Below are 12,092 nucleotides of genomic sequence, written 5' to 3' on the forward strand. Positions count from 1 at the left end.
GTAAGAGCACCCAACTGCTCTTCCAAAGGTGCAGAGTTCAAATCCCAGCAACCACATGGTGGCTCACAACCATCCTTAACAAGATCTTACTCCCTCTTCTGGAGTGTCTGAAGACAGCTACAGTGTACTTACATATAATAAATAAATAAAGAAAGAAAAGAAGAAAAGAAAGAAAGAAAGGGAAAGGGAAGGAAAGGAGCAAGCCATGAGGAGCCAGCCAGTAAACAGCATTCCTTCGTGGCCATCAGCTCCTGCCTCCAGGTTCCTACCCTGCTTGAGTTCCTGTCCTGAAGTCCTTCAATAATAGACTATGATGTGGGAGTGTAAGCCACATAAGCCCTTTCCTCTCCGACTTGCTTTTTGTCATGGTGTCTCATCACAGCAATGTAACTCCAAGACAAGCACTAAAGCAAGACAATGTTTGTCTCATGCTATTTTTCCTTCTCAATCATGTGTATGTACTATGTTAACCATCCTTCTCCTGTTAGGAATTTTCACCCAATCTATCTTTTTGTTTGTTTCTTCTGGTGTTGCGGGTGGAACCCAAGCTTCATGTCAGGCGAATTCTCTACCATTGAGCTTCATCCTCTCTTCTGCCCTCAACCTATCATCCTTCGTATGTATCTTCATCCATAAAATTTGCACCTTTTTTAGAGACAGGGTTTCTCTGTGTAGCCCTGGCTGTCCTGGAATTCATTCTGCGGACTTTGAAATCAAGAGATCTGCCTGCTTCTCTGACTTACAGAGTGCTGGGATTAAAGATGCGTGCCACCACTGCCTGGCAAATTTTGTACTTACATTTTTATTGCAATAATTCAAAACTCAGATGAGGGGTGCTGGGAGGACTAAGCAACACTTTCTGTCACTAAGTCATTACACAGAACAGCAAAGGGTAAGGAGGGTTTGAGGTGGGAAATATCAGAAACAGCAGAGACAGGCACCAAAACCCAAGAGGTACTGAAGCCACAGAGACCGTTGATGGCTTAGAGAACACTGGAGGCTTTGTCATGATGGCTGGACTTCCATTGAGTCAGTATGACTATAAAAATCACCTTGAATTTACAGGGGTTTTTTTGTTTGTTTTTTTGTTTTGTTTTGTTTTGTTTTTTCAAGACAGGGTTTCCTGGCTGTCCTGGAACTCACTCTGTAGACCAGGTTGGTCTCAAACTCAGAAATCTGCCTGCCTCTGCCTCCCAAGTGCTGGGATTAAAGACATGCACCATCACTGCCCAGCAAACTTAAATTTTTAATTAAAAATTTTAAATTTTTTTGTATGGGCATTTTGCCTGCATATATGTCTGTGTACCATGTGCATATAGTGCCCGTGGGGCAGAAGGTTTTGAATCCCCTGGGACTATAGTAACAGACCGTTGTGATTGCTGGGAATAGAAACTGAGTCCTACATCCAGTACTTTTAACTACTGAGGTCAAAAGTTCTTTTTTAAAAAACTTGAAATTTTTATTAGTGTGTTGAGAGATATGAATGTGGAGTCCAGAGAACAACTTTTGTCCTTGTTTGTCTTCTTTTTTTTTTTTGTTTTTTGTTTTTTTGGTTTTTCGAGACAGGGTTTCTCTGTATATCCCTGGCTGTCCTGGAACTCACTCTGTAGACCAGGCTGGCCTCAAACTCAGAAATCCGCCTGCCTCTGCCTCCTGAGTGCTGGGATTAAAGACGTGTGCCACCACTGCCCAGCTAAGAGAACAACTTTTGGTAATCTATATATTCCTTTCTCTATGAATTCCCAGGCTAGAACCTAGGTCATCAGGCTTACCTGGCAAGCATTTTTAACTGTTGAGCCATTTTGCTAGCACTTAGTTAATTTCTTAAAATTTAGGACATGGAGCTTGGATAGCTGTGAAACTGCAAAAGTCCTGAAAATCCATTAGAAAAACCACAGGACACAAAACAAAATAAACACAAATTAAGCCAGGTCACGAAAAAATCTTCAGAGGTCCCTGGCGACAGATAGTGTTGATGTCCATCACCACAGTAAAATGATGTGCTTTAAAAGGCAGAGGGTTAGCAGGGTATGGTGGCTCATGCCTATAATCCCAGGAGTTGAGAAGGCAAATCGAGATTGCTGTCAGCTCCATAGAGAATTCCGACCAGCATGAAATATAGTGAGAACCTGCACTAATTAAATAAAGTGAAGGTTTCAGGAGAGGAAGTGAGGAATCTGGTAGGAGCAACGACTCTACTCCTTTCCACTTGAGTTTGGGTTTTTAATTTAACCGACAGGCATCTATTGCTTTGGAGATTACTAATTCAGCCCTTCACAGCATTTCAAATTCACTATGGTTTTGCAGCGCTGAAGCTGGGATGTTTTAATACATGATAAAAAAAAAAAACTTCATCCTAAAGCGAAATACAATAAGCATCCTTGCAAACACCATCCCCAAACTGTATTCTAAAATTACCCGTCATATGTGCTGTTGGCGAAATACTTAATTGAAAATGTAGATCTAAAAACCTGAAAAACCAATCTTTCTTTCCAAATAGAATCAAAAGAAAATGTGTAATTTAAGGCTTATGGAACATAGTTTAGGGGAACAAGAAAAAAAAAAAAAAAAAGGAAAGAAGCCCCGGAGGTGTCCTAAGCAGAGCGGCGTGATGGAACACGCTCATCGGGGCGGCTGTTTGTCCAAGGCTGGAGTGCGGAGCAGGAAAAGCAGCGCACGCGTCTGGGGGGCTCTGGACTCCTCCATGGCGGATGAACGAGCAGGGGGACTAAAGCAGGCCACTCCTCGTTCCTTTCAGACGTTCCACGTGGAGGAAGAGCGTGGCGTGCGCCAGAGCGAGACCGCAGCCTAATGGCTCGGCGGGTAAAGGCTAGAGCGCGTCAGCTCCGCTCTCAAACGGACGGATCTGGACCCACCCCTTTTCCCAGCCTCGTCACTTCCTGTCTGCCCAGCACGCACTTCAAGGGTTTGTTTCGGGCCGGAAGGAGTTTCCGCGCTCGATCACCCAGAGGGAGCGCACTACGCAGGCTCGGCGGCGCTTCGGGAAGCAGCGGACGATGAGGGAGGAGCTGGTCTCCACCAGACATACAAGACTCCCACGGGGGAGGCAGCGACGCGGCGCAGGCGGCGGAAGAGGCGGGGCGGCGGGACTGTACGGGAAGTGAACTTGGCGGCCAAACCGACTCTGGCTGGGTCTTCCCTGTGTCGACTGCGCACGCGCGCGCCGCGGCGCGGGCGCCCCGGGCAACGCGGCCGCCGCTGCCGGGACTGGGACTGTTGGCCTGCCCGCCCCGCCCTTTTTAAGGGATGAGGGGGAAATAAACCCAAAACACTGGTTCCTAAACAACTAAGCACTTTTATTTCAAATTTGCCTATCACAATTGTCTACTCCAGGGCCCAATACGCCCATGTCTGAGGCGTGACTTTTCAAATTTTTATTCATGGATAGCATACGCTGTTTATAAAATATATTATTATAATTTTAAGTCTGGTTGTAGTCTGGTGGAATGATTGATCTGTCTCTGCAGCAGTAACACATTTTATATTATGATTTTAGGTTTAGTGAGAGAAAGCCAGTAGAGATGCTTGCTGCCTAGCCTGACAGCCGAGTTCGATCCAGAGTCTGTCTCCTCGATCCCTAATGGAAGTCCTCGGACCTCCACATGGGCTGTGAAAATGCTCTCCACACACTATAAATAAAATAAATGTAATTTTTAAAATTGAATAGGCGCCAGGGAGTGGTGGTGCATGCCTTTAATCCCAGCATTTGGGAGGCAGCGGCAGAGACAGGCAGATTTCTGAGTTCGAGGCCAGCCTGGTTTACAGAGTGAGTTCCAGGATAGCCAGGGCTATACAGAGAAACCCTGTCTCGAAAAACAAAACAAAACAAAGTATTTACTGTACTTTCAGAGGACCAGAATCTGGCTTTTAACAGTTCCAGAGGAATGCAATGCCTCTGGCTTCCTCCTCCACTCACACACGTGCATACCCAGACAATACATATATACTCATAATTAAAAGTAATAAAAAAATCTTTAAAAAATATATTAAACCAGATGGTGGTGGTGCACGCCTTTGATCGCAGCACTTGTGAGGCAGAGGCTAGCCTGGTCTACAGAGAGTTCCAGGGCAGCCAGGGCTACATACAGAAACCCTGTCTTGAACCACACACCCCCGAAAAGTGCTATTATTTTGTGAGTATTTTGTCTTCATTCATGATTGTATTGTGGACCACGTGTGTGTCTGGTACTTGCTGAGGGCAAAAAATGGTATTGACTCGCCTGGATCGGTCCTTTGCAAGAGCAGTCATCACCTTTCAAGCTCCTAAAAAATAATCTTATTTATGTATATACTTTGGAGGCAGAGACAGATGATCTCTGTGAGTTTGAGGCCAGCCAGGACTATGTAGAGAGACCCTGTCTCAAAAAAGAAACAAAAACAAAACAAAACAACAAAAACAATTAAATGAACAATGTCAACTCTCCACTTGCTTTTATTATATATATGATGATGCCCAGAGTAGCCAGAGATTGGATCCCTCTGGAGCTTGAGCTCTTGGTGGTTAGGAACCACCTGAAGACCAGTGCACGAGGATTTCTGCTCTCAACTGTTGAGCCATCTCTCCAGCCCTGGAGAAGCTCTTTAAAAATCTTACTGAGATTTAGGGGCTGGGGAGCGAAATGGCTTAGCAGATAAAGGTGCCCTGCTGACAAACCCCGTGACTTGAGGTCAATGTTCAAGACTCGCATGGTGGAAGGAGAGAACTGGCTCCTTTCAGCTGTTCTCCACATGTGCCATGGCATCCGTGCATGTTGGCATGCATATGTGGACATGTTCATTCACATGCACAACTGAAGTTTTTGATTGCGATCACATGGAATGGAATGAGAACTTTGGAGGCATTGACGTCTCTATGACAGAGTTGTCCCAACGAAGAAGAATATGGTCCACTTTTCTAATTATTTATATCCTTTGGATATTTAGCAAAAGGCTAGATTTACTCACACATACCTTTTTGCTCTGTTTGGTTTTTGTTTGTTTATTTAAAAAAATTTTTTTAAGACAGGGTTTCTCTGTGTAACAGAGCTCTAGCTGTCCTGGACTCAATTTGTAGATCAGGCTGGCCTCAAACTCATAGAGTTTGCCTCTCTTTCCACAGTGCTGGGTTTAAAGACATGTGCCACATATCTCATTCCATGTGAATGTATGCCTGAAGAGTTTGTATCTATTGCATTTTTATTGTATATGTATGGTAGATAATAATCTTGCATGTTTGTCTTTAATTTTGTCACATTATTGTCTTACCCATCCCAAGTTATGTTTTCTGGGTAGATAGTCGGTATCTTGTACATAATATTCCGTCTTTTCCATTACTAATATGTATACCTCTTTTGCGAAGTGTCAGAAAGCAATGCTGCAGAGCTGAACTGGGCAGTGGCAGTCCTGGACTGTTCTAAACACAAGCATGAATGGAAATCCAATAAAACTGCATCCGCTCAATTTCAGCCCAGTTGCGTCATCAACCCACAATTCTCACTCCATCCCTTTTGAGACTGTCTTGTGTAGCTCAGAGTAGCTCCTGAATTACAGATGTGAGTGAATGTACTTGTCTTTCTTGTTTGTGTGCATGTTAAAACTTTCCCTATCTATGGCACAACAAGATATCATCAAGTTCTGATGTTTTAATAAGGTTTCTTTTTAAGTGCTAGGTGGTGGAGACTGGAGCTTCGGACATACAGACAAGTGCTCTATGAGCTATAACTTAGCCCATTGTTTCATTAAATATTATGGCTCTGATAGTTCTTTGCTTAGTATACTACAACATTTCCTTTTCTACATTTACTTAGGTTTTTTGTTGTTTTTGGAGACAGGATTTCTCTGTGTAAGGAACCTGGCTGTCCATGGTGGCGCACACCTTTAATCCCAGCACTCGGGAGGCAGAAGCAGGCGGATTTCTGAGTTCGAGGCCAGCCTGGTCTACAGAGTGAGTTCCAGGACAGTCAGGGCTACACAGAGAAACCCCGTCTTGAAAAATAAANCAGCCTGGTCTACAGAGTGAGTTCCAGGACAGTCAGGGCTACACAGAGAAACCCCGTCTTGAAAAATAAAAACAAAAACAAAAAACAAAAACAAACAAACAAAAAACAAAAAAAAAAAAAGAAAGAAAGAAAGAAAAGAAAGAAACCTGACTGTCCAGGAATAGCTAAACTGGCTATTCTGGTGAGAGTTTAAAAGACCACAATGCTTAGAGAAATGCAAAAGTGGAGGGCCACCTTGTGAGGTTTCAGAAGAGACTATGGACTCTGGGGGTCATTCCTATTATATTCTGGTAAAGAATCTGTTTTCTACCTCCATCCTGAGAGCCTGAGTGAGGCTGAATTAAAAAGTAATGGACTGGGGCTGGAGAGATGGCTCAGCGGGTAAGAGCACTCACTGACTTCTCTTCCAAAGGTCCTGAATTGAAAATCCAGCAACCACATGGTGGCTCACAACCATCGGTAACGAGATCTGGCGCCCTCTTCTGGAGTGTTTGAAGACAGCTACAGTGTACGTATATATAATAAATAAGTCTTTTAAAAAAAAGTAATGGACTAATTTGTTTGGAGGAGGGAATCTCAAGACAGGAGGCCACCCGGTTTTATGTCACTGCCTTTGTTCAAGCCCACAGTAAAACAACAAAGGGAATAAAATATGAAAAACAGTTTGGCCGGGGTTGAGGATTTTAAAATTTGTAAACCAGTCTGGTGCTGTCAGCGGTTGTAAGTGAAAGGACTTAGTGCCATTAAAGAGGACCCTTCTTTCCTGCACAGTAAAGAAAGGTTCCCCTAGGGGTTACCCATCAAAGGCCCCAACTTGTGAAAATACAAATGAATTGAAAGGAGGTAACCTGACCTGAACAGAAAACAGGGCTTTCATGCTCTAAACCCACCATCTAGCCAGAGAGCCCACTACAGTTTTGGTTTATGGAGGCTGCCTAAAGCCCAGAAAGATTGAGCTGACTAGAAAGAGAACTGGCAGCATTGTCCATGTGTTCCTGGTTTTACAGGCATGTAAGATACAAGAGTACAAAGGGGTAGGGCAGTATCCTAAAATCTGCCAAGACCCAATGAGGCCAAAGACCTGTGTATCAGGATGGAAATTCTTCTGAGGAGGCCCTGAAAGGCCATTGTGTGAGGCTCTGGAAGTGAAGCCTAAATTGCTATGAAGACCACAAAACTGTCAAGTTGTCAGGACCGTGGGGATATGGTGCTGCTGGCCTAAAAGTGTCCTACTGGCTAGCAGCAGAGCGTGATGGTTTGGACTCCCCAAGATTTCTGAAGCTGGGATGATTCCATCATGAACCTCAGGTGCCTGACAAAGACTGGAGGTTTGACCTGCTGGGTTTTGTTCTTGCTCTGGCCAGATCTTTTGTTTTTATACACCCATTCCTCCCTTTGCAAATGGGAATATTTATCTTCACAAAGTGTATAATTTATATTTTGATTTTACATGGGCTTACAGTTAACAGTGCCTTAGGTCCCAGATGAGACCATTTAATGACTATGGAGACTGTTAAGAGATGGACTAGATGCATTCTGTATTGAGATGAAAATGGGACTTTATGGTAGATTGTTATGGTTTACAATGATGTAGTGGTCTGCTTGAGTTAACAAAAGCTGGAGTTGTGAAAATTAATCTTATCAACTTGACTGAATAATTTGCAATCACCATGGAAACACACCTCTCTGGGTTTCCATATGAGCATATTTCCAGTAAGTGTGAGACCAAGGCCAGAACAAATACCTTGCAGGTTGAATAAGACCAGAACAGCAAACTTAAGGATGAGAGTTCTGTTTATCCTTAAAGCAGATTGCTTGGTGCTAAAATCCAGCTAAGAGATAAGTCTGTTTGTCCTGTGTCAAGTCCCTGCTAATTAAGGCCTCTATTTGCAATCAAAAGTAAGTTCCTGGTGTGATGCAGACAGCTTGTAATCCCCCTTCACCCTTGTGTTTCTTTGCCTTTGTCACTGCCTGTAACTCCCATTCCTTGCCTTGGTTCCTTATGTTTTCATTGTATCCTTTTAACAATGAATAACCACCAACTCTCTTGCCCACTGTGAAAACCTTATCTCCCCTATGGAAAAAAAAAACTTCAGGAAGTCAGTGGGGGCTGCTCTTATGAGAGACCTTGGAGACCGCCAGCAGGCCAGCCTAGAGTGCACTTCAGTACATCTTGCTTTAATTTGGACAATGATGGACTCAGTCTCCTCCCCCCCCATCCCCCATTTTTCCTGGAACCTCAGGATTAACAAAAGACTTAAGCAGGGGAAACCCCACTCTGAACAGGAGTGGTACAATCTCATGGGCTGGGGTTCTAGAACGAATAAAAGAAAGCAAATGAACTGAGGTGCCTGGAGAGATGGCTCAGCAATAAAAGGTGCCTACTGCTCTTGTTAAAGCATCCAGATTCAGTTCCCAGCACCATTAGGACAGCTCAAAACTCAGCTGCAGGGGACCTGACATCTTCTGACATCTGTGGTTTCCTGCATACATTTAATACACATATATGCACTTAGGCACTAAGACATACACAAAAATAACCGACTCACTAAATTTTAATGTGGACTTTATATCTACATGAAAATAGTCACTCATTTTTTGTTAGTTGTGTTGGAGAATGACTTGGAGCCTCATCTATACTAGGCCTTAACTCTACCTCCTAACTTTTTTTTTAAATGACTTTTTAAAAGGTTTAATATGTATACAGTGTTCTGCCTGCATGTATGCCTGAAGGCCAAAAGAGGAGACCAGATCTCATCATAGATGGGTCTGAGCTACCATGTGGTTGCCAGGAATTGAACTCTGGGAAGACCGGCCAGTGTACTTAACCTCTGAACCATCTGTCCCGCCCCCACTAACCATGTTTCATAGGATCTTCCAATTTTTAGGTAGCAGGGTTTTTTTTTTTAAAGATTTATTTATTATATGTAAGTACACTGTAGCTGTCTTCAGACGCACCAGATCTCATTACAGATGGTTGTGAGCCAGCATGTGGATGCTCTTCTGAAGGTCCCGAGTTCAATCCCAGCAACCACATGGTGGCTCACAACCATCTGTAATGGGATCTGATGCCCTCCTCTGGTGTGTCTGTACTCAAATTAAAAAAAAAAAAAAAAGTATGTTTATTTATGAGGGCTGGAGAGATGGCTCAGCAGTTAAGAGCACTGACTGCTTCTAGAGGTCCTGAGTTCAAATCCCAGCAACTACATGGTGGCTCACAACCATCTGTAAGGAGATCTGATGCCCTCTTCTGGGGTTTCTGAAGACAGCTACAGTGTACTTAGATATAATAAATAAATGAATCTTTGAAAAAAAAGATTTGTTTTATGTATATGAGTACACTAGCTCTTAACTGCTAAACCATCTTTTCCAGGTCCATGCCTTTTTCTTTTAGATAGGGTTTGATTTCAAGCTGGCCTTAAATTCAGTCCTTCAGGGTCGTGCTCTGAGTGTTAGGATTATAGGCCTGTGCCACTATGCTTGGCTGAGCATCAATTAAGTATACTTGTTTTAGAAGGCCCAAGCAAGGAAGCTTGGATCTCACTTAGAAGGGGAATAAAATACTCATAAGAGGCAGATGGAGGGAACTGGGAGGGAGTGGGGATCACAGGTTAAGAATCAGGTGTGGCCTAGATGGCCATGAAAATGAATGGAAATCTGCAACTGATGGGGGTGAGGAGGTGGGGGCATCTCTAGGATGAGAGAGACCTGAGATAAGGGAGGTGACCAAGAATCAATGGTGTCCTCAACTCTGAATCACAACATTGGGGATATGGAACTTGAAGAAGAGGCCACCTCCTGTAGCCAGGCAGGAACCCCATAGGGACACCAAACCACCAACAAAACTTTCAACCTGTTTACAAGAAATGTAGGCTTGCAGGGTGTAGCAGAGACTGATGGAACAGCCAACTGACAATCAGCCCAACTTGAGACCCATCCCATGGGCAAGCACCAATCCCTGACACTATTAATGATACTGTTATGTTTGCAGACAGGAGCAGGCTCCATCCAGCAGCTGACTCAGACAGATGCAGACACCCACAGCCAAACAGTGGAAGGAGCTTGGTGACTCTTATGGAAGAATAGGAAGGAGGATTGAGAGCCCCGAAGGGGATAGGAACTCCACAGAAAGACCAACAGAGTCAACTAACCTAGACCACTGGGGTTCTCAGAATCTGAGCCACCAACCAAATAGCATACTGGAGCTGGGGCTATCCCAAAGGCTGGTGCCTGTCCGTGGGATATGCTCTTCTAGATGGGCTGCCTTGTCTGGCCTCAGTGGGAGAGGTGCTTCGCCTTGCAGAGACCCAGGGGAGCCCCCACCTACTCAGAGGAGAGGGGATGGGGGAAGGAGGGTGGGAGGGAGTGACTGGGATGTAAAGTGAATGAGTAAATAATTTAAAAAATATGTTTTTAGAAAAAAATAAAACAAAACCCACCAAACCTAAAATATCTATTTCATGAAAAGTATCACCAAGTGAAGTCTTTTTCAAGAAATGAGATTTATGAATCCAGTTATTTGTATACTTGTTAGTTCTACTCCTCTGTACACAAACTAGCACACACATCTCAGAATATACAAATAGTCTTTGGGTGACATTGATGCCCCTTATTTTTTAGACTAACTTTAAATCAGGTACTTATTAGCTGAGAATCACTGCATTGACTTGAGGTAACTTTTTTTTTCTTAAAAAGATTTATTTATTATATGTAAGTACACTGTCATTGTCTTCAGAAACCCCAGAAGAGGACATCAGATCTCATTACAGATGGTTGTGAGCCACCATATGGTTGCTGGGATTTGAACTCAGGACCTTTGGAAGAGCACTCAGTGCTCTTAACTGCTGAGCCATCTCTCCAGCCCTTGAAGTAACTCTTAAGGAGGTACAATTCACACAGATGCTGGAACTTAGTGAGATCTGGTTTCACTTCTGACATGAGAAGCCATTCAATACTTTTAGTTTCATACCAGTATTTCTAGTGTAAAGTATAAAACACATGGGCACAATTAATGCTTGATTCAGAACCTTGTTTATTTAAATGTTTTCTTCATGCTCCAATACAACCTTTCAGAATCAATCAAATACATAATATCAATAGGTTTCCTCAAAATTCAAGACTCACAGCCACAGTTCTAAACCTGTCTAGGACAGCTGCAGTATCCAGAAGAGCATAGCATAGTAATTGTGGCACTAAATCCCATTTGTGTGTAAATCAGAGACAGGCAGATTTCTGAGTTTGAGGCCAGCCTGGTCTACAGAGTGAGTTCCAGGACAGCCAGGGCTAGACAAGAGAAACCCTGTCTCAAAAAGCAAAAAAACCTATCAAAGCCTGGACTCCATCCCAGAGCTCTTTTTTTTTCCCTTCAACTTCCCCAGCAATTCTTATGTCAGCCAGAGTTGGAAATCATTGCTGTGAAAGAGTATTTAATTAAGAAAAAAACATGATTAATTTAAAAAGCACAGCACAAGAAAATTGCAGGCACATGGGGAATAGATTTAGAAACCAAAGGACACAGTTTTTGAACAATTTCTACCTCTTTTAAGGCTCAAAGATTACCAATAGCACAATTTCCACCATAATCCTATCAGCCAAGGAAAAGTACTACAGCTAGGGGCAGTGGAATCAATGGTAGAGTGTTTATTCATCATGCAAGAGACTGTTCCATCCATAGCTTACTAAAACAAAGACCTCAAAANAGNAGCCTGGACAGAACATTGTCAATTATCACTAACCACCAGTGTTATACTCTTTGTCAGTGTGGGAAGACTGAGATATTAGGCATAAATAATAAAGACATAATAGTCTCAGTGCACTGGATTCCTAAGATCCCATCCAGGAAGTGGATAAGAAAGATCTACTTGTGTTAAGGGAATGGGCACGCAATTTCTAAGAGTGGTGCTCATTTGAGCCCATTGATCCTCTTCCTTCAAATTTCAGACAACAGAACCCCAAATAGAAGGACAAATAAAGGGGTAGGTCTTTAGCCTTTACTAATTGCCCTTCACTATGGAGCTACTCACAGATGAATCATGAGAAGAGGTCATTTTCATCTTAGGTTCACGATACAAGTGCTACACCAAAGGCTGGTTG

The sequence above is a fragment of the Mus pahari genome, chromosome X (assembly GCF_900095145.1).
Source record: "Mus pahari chromosome X, PAHARI_EIJ_v1.1, whole genome shotgun sequence".
NCBI classification, from domain to species: domain Eukaryota; kingdom Metazoa; phylum Chordata; class Mammalia; order Rodentia; family Muridae; genus Mus; species Mus pahari.